Source organism: Tupaia chinensis, unplaced genomic scaffold, assembly GCF_000334495.1.
Source record: "Tupaia chinensis unplaced genomic scaffold, TupChi_1.0 Scaffold000578_2, whole genome shotgun sequence".
Lineage (NCBI taxonomy): Eukaryota > Metazoa > Chordata > Mammalia > Scandentia > Tupaiidae > Tupaia > Tupaia belangeri.
This window is the reverse complement of record NW_006160094.1, coordinates 4,202,802-4,206,370: the sequence shown is the minus strand read 5'-3', so window position 1 is coordinate 4,206,370 and position 3,569 is coordinate 4,202,802. Positions and strand designations below refer to the sequence as shown.

The 3,569-nt window shown below is 49.0% G+C and overlaps 1 long non-coding RNA gene across 2 annotated transcripts in view; it reads right to left on the bottom strand.

Annotated features, from left to right (window-relative positions):
- Positions 1 to 337: 337 nt before the first annotated feature.
- The window catches only part of LOC106735943 (uncharacterized), an 11,245-nt gene continuing 8,013 nt past the window's right edge, over positions 338 to 3,569 (bottom strand). The window contains exons 2-3 of one of the 2 annotated variants that reach the window (XR_001371121.1): positions 654 to 765; positions 338 to 375 (exon numbers count right to left, since the gene is read on the bottom strand). This is a non-coding gene — a long non-coding RNA (uncharacterized LOC106735943). Of the gene's footprint in view, positions 376 to 530; positions 766 to 3,569 lie in introns of those variants that run through there. The other variant, XR_001371122.2, reaches the window with a different exon arrangement.

Below are 3,569 nucleotides of genomic sequence, written 5' to 3'. Positions count from 1 at the left end.
AGATAAATAAATTAAATAAATACAGTCCAAAGGCTTTATTTTATATAGATGTATTCATTTTCTGTTACTCTGTGACAAATGTCCACACACGGTGGCTTACGCAACATACATGTATTATGGCGGTTTCAGGAGTCAGGAGTCTGGGCACAGCCTAGGGTCCCCTGCTCAGGGCCACCCAGGCCGCTGTGCAAGTGTCTGCAGGCTGTGGTCTCACTCACCTGGAGGCTCAGTGAGGGACGGAGCCACACACCCATTTGGTGTGTGCCAAATTTGCTTCCTGAGGGGCTGGCAGGTGGCATGGTCGGTAAAGGCATTGGACTCTGCCTGACCCACCACGGTTCGGGTCTTGGACCTGGTGGCTTGCTTTCTCATTTTCTGGTCAAATTAAAAAGCAATAATAATAAAGTTAAATAAAATAATTCTTAAAAAAACAAAAAACAAAAAACAAATCAAAAAACAAACAAACCTGGAGTTACAGATTTGGGCTTCCCTCCTCCTGCCTCAGCCTCTAGGCCCCAGGGACACCCGCCTCATTCCTGAGTGTGGCCTTCTCCGGAGGCAGGTCCCGACACCAGAGTTTGCTTTTCCAGCCCAGCAGAGAGCTCTGCTCGTACGTAGAGGCTCCTTCAACGCGATGCAGACACAGGACTTACCTCCGTCACCGCTGCCATATATCGGTGATTCAGGGCAAGTTCCAGGTTCTGCCCACACTCAGAGGAAGAGGTTTGCGCACTTGTAATTCCCTGGGGCTGGCTTTAGGGTCTTCTTCCATAGTGGGTGAGAAAAGGAAAGGTCTGAGGTGCTAATGGAAAGAAACATTCCTTCTTTTCTACCCTGTCCCTCATCTTCCTTTTTAAAAATACTTTAGGACCAGCAGGTAGCATGGTGGTTAAAGCACTGGGCTCTCACATGGCTAACCATGGTTCGAGTCCTGGACCTGACAACTTGCTTTCTCACTTCCCCTTTCTCTGGTCAAATTTAAAAAATAATGCTAATAAAATGAAATTAAAAATTCTTTAAAAAATACTTTTAAAATTTTATTTTATTTTACTTTTGGAGAGGTTTTTGCTATAGGGTGTGTGCGCTCACCAGACAGAGAGACAGAAAGCGAGAAATCACCCCCAGGGGGGATGGCCACACCGCAATCCCTTCTCCATTCTCCTCGCAGGATCGTGGGCACACATGCACACACACGATGTGAGTTTAAGCCACCAGGTCCAGGACTTGAACTGCAGTCAGCTACATAGAATTCCAGCGACATAGTCATTATGCCAATTGCTGGTCCCTAAAAATACTTTTTGAAGAATTATTTCTTTAATTTAATTTATTTATTTACTTACTTTAATAATTTGGCCAGAGAGACAGAGGTAGAGAGGGAAAGTGAGAAAATAAGCTGCCAGATCCAGGACTGGAACCATGGTTGGCCATGTAGGAGTCCTGAGCCCTAACCACCATGCCACCTGCTGGCCCCATCCTCATCTTGTAATCATCGTATGTATATTGCCGTAATCCAGGAGTCAGCAGATTCTGGACGTAAAGAGTCAAATATTACATATATATCACTATGTTTAAATGGTTTTAATTGCCGTGTGCACACGAGAAGAAAAGGAAGAGAGGAAGCTCCCCTCCTCCCTCACATGACCACCTTTTTGACTCCATTTCTCCATCCTGTCAGGATCTTGGGCACATGTGCACATGTGCCTGCCGTGTTTTTCTTTCTTCTTTCCTCTTTAAGAGAGATCTTTGTGATAAGAAACTCTCCAGAGACAGAGAGAGATGAGAAAGAGAGTGAGAAATCAGTCCCTGGGAGGACGGCCTTGCCACAATCACTCCTCCTCTGTTCTCCTCTCGGGATTTTGGGCATGCAAGCACATGCACCCAGGTTGAGTTTCAAGCTGCTAGGTCCAGGACTTGAACCATGGTCAGTTCAAGCGGGATTCCAGCACTGTAACCACCACGCCACCGGCCGGCCCCTGCCTGCGGTGATTTTCAAGCTTCTAGTGCCATGATGAGAACTGCCGTGGGCCATGTGGGATCCGGCTTCCAATGCACAGCACTACTGGCCGCGCTGTGGCTGGACCTCGTAGGAAGTGCTCCAGCGTTTGTGGGCCAGGTGGGTTCTGCTGCAAGGCTGAGCTGACCAAGCCTAACAGCGGCCAGAGACTGTAGAACAGCCCAGCCTGCCGGGCTCCAGCACAGCTTCAAAGATACCGAAGTTTGAATTTCAGTGATTTTTTTTTTTTTTTATGTCACTAACTGTTTTCTTGTTTTGATTTTTTGCTCAACCTTTTAAAAATACATTAACTGGGGCCAGCATTTGGTGTGTTGGTTAAGGCGCTGGACTCCCTGTAGTCAACTGTGGTTTGAGTCCTAGACCCAGCAGCTTAAAAACCATGCTGGGTATGTGTGCATGCATGCCCAAATTCTGAAGAGGAGAATGGAGGCGAAAGGATTGCAGTGTGGCCATCTCCCTGAGGGGTGATTTCTCGTCTCTCTCTGTCTCTCTTTCTGGTGAGTGCATATACCCTACGGCAAAAAAAAAAAAAATCTTTAAAAAGTAGTGTTAACTATTCTCTTGGCTCACGGGCCCTACAAAACCAGGTAGGGGGCAGGTTCAACCTGGGGGCCGTGGTTGCTGCTCCTGCCCTAACCAGATAGCCCTGTTTTCTGGAGCAGGAGCCTGTCTGTCATGAGAAGGCAGGACTACACAGCATGTGAGTACCTGCCTGGGTCACGCCCAGCACAGGCTCTGCACACGGCTGGTGCTCACTGATTTTTTTTCTTATTACTGGGGCCTCATACTTGCCAGAGAGAGAGAGAGAGAGAGAGAGAGAGAGAGAGAGAGAGAGAGAGAGGGAGGGAGGGAAGGAGGGAGAAAGGCCCCCCCACAACAGGGCCGGGTCGAATCCCTTTTCCTCCATTTCCTCTTCTCAAGATTTCAGTCACACCCACCTAGCTGGCATGTTTTCAAAGCCACTGGGCTGGGATCAGAATCATGGCTGGCGATGTGGGATCCATCTCCCAGCGTACACTACTCTGCAGGGCCTGACCGCGTTAACCTTTTTTGCTTATTTGCATGTTTTTCAAATTTTGCTATAGGGAACATGCATTCGCCAGAGACACACAGAGAGAAAGTGAGAAAGCATTCTCCAGGAGGGATGGCCACGTTGCAGTCCCTTCTCCACAATCCTCTCGGGGTTCTGGGCATGTGCGCGCACACACGTGTGCACATGCACACGCACACACACACACACACACACACACACACACATGTCCACCAGGTCTCCTAGCTGCTGGGTGCGGGGCTTAAACTGCATAGTCAGCCATATGGGACCCAGGGCCTTGGCTGGCTGGCCCAGCTGTTACTGCTGTAAACATAATACCTTAGGAATCACAATGGCATCACCTGCTAGACCGCAGTCTGAGGCGAGGATGAGGCCACAGATGCACTAGGTTAAAACAAACATCCCAAGTGAGGGGTGTTGTAGTCCTCAGTGACTGCGGGTTACCTGCCTGCAGATGCCTACCGAGCTCCTGGGGGACCCGCACTGCCACAGACCCTGCGGGCA